Raw genomic sequence first — 1,010 nt, 5'->3', positions numbered from 1 at the left:
CCTATGTGTGTGGTTGAATTAAAGCATGATATAGGCCTTGTAAGCTATTTTTAAGGGACAGCTTGAATGTGTTTGAAAAAGTTTTAAATTAGAGTGAAATTATGAATCGATTTTTACACGATGATTAGTGATTAAGTCCGGTAATGCCTCGTACACTGTTCTGGCGTCAAACACGAGTAAGGGGTGTTACATTTTTTCCTCCTTCATTTGAATCGCACCTTATAACTGGATGTACCTGAGTAGAACCGTACAAATCATAAATCTTTTTATTTAAGAGTTCTACCTAGTTAGATAGCATAGTAACCGCATCAAGGTTGAAAACACCAGTCGCTTTCGTCGGCTTTGTCCTTATAACTTGCCACTGATAGTTATTCAGTTACATTTCTTCAATAAACTCGAAAGCCGCTTTAGATGTTTTGTTGTTCAAAGTTCCACTGGCGGCTGCATTGATAAGTTGCCTCGTTGAGGGGTTCAAACCGTTGTAGAACGTTTGAACCTGTGGCCAAAGTGGTAACCCATGGTGAGGGCACCTTCTCAAAAGATCCTTATATCTCTCCCATGCATCATAGAGCATTTCTAGATCCATCTGCACAAAAGAAGAGATGTCATTCCTCAACTTAGCTGTTTTAGCCGGTGAAAAATATTTAAGTAAAAACTTTTTGGTCATTTGTTCCCAAGTAGTGATTGACCCTCGTGGTAATGAGTTAAACCACTGTTTAGTTTTGTTCCTAGTGAAAAGGGAACCAACCGAAGGCGTATGGCGTTGTCAGAAATGCCATTGATTTTAAATGTGTCGCAAAACTCCAGAATATTTACCAAGTGATTGTTTGGATCCTCATCCTGCAAACCATCAAACTGAACAAATTGCTGTATCATTTGAATAGTGTTAAATTTCAGTTCAAAATTATTTGTAGCAATAGCAGACCTAACAATACTTGACTCAGTTCTTGTTAAATTCAGTTTAGCATAATCATACATAGTGCGCGGAGCAAGATTCTGATTTACTGGGT

At 38.0% G+C, this 1,010-nt stretch overlaps 1 non-coding gene across 1 annotated transcript; it reads left to right on the top strand.

The window, feature by feature from the left end:
- The first annotated feature begins 512 nt into the window (after positions 1-512).
- LOC121210319 (small nucleolar RNA R71) lies at positions 513-619 on the top strand. The gene has a single exon (XR_005905433.1). It is a non-coding gene; the product is annotated as a small nucleolar RNA R71 (small nucleolar RNA).
- The last annotated feature ends 391 nt before the right edge of the window (positions 620-1,010 follow it).

The sequence above is a fragment of the Gossypium hirsutum genome, chromosome A11 (genome assembly GCF_007990345.1).
Source record: "Gossypium hirsutum isolate 1008001.06 chromosome A11, Gossypium_hirsutum_v2.1, whole genome shotgun sequence".
Lineage (NCBI taxonomy): Eukaryota > Viridiplantae > Streptophyta > Magnoliopsida > Malvales > Malvaceae > Gossypium > Gossypium hirsutum.
Note: the sequence above shows the minus strand (reverse complement) of the source record. Positions and strands in the feature narration are given on the sequence as shown.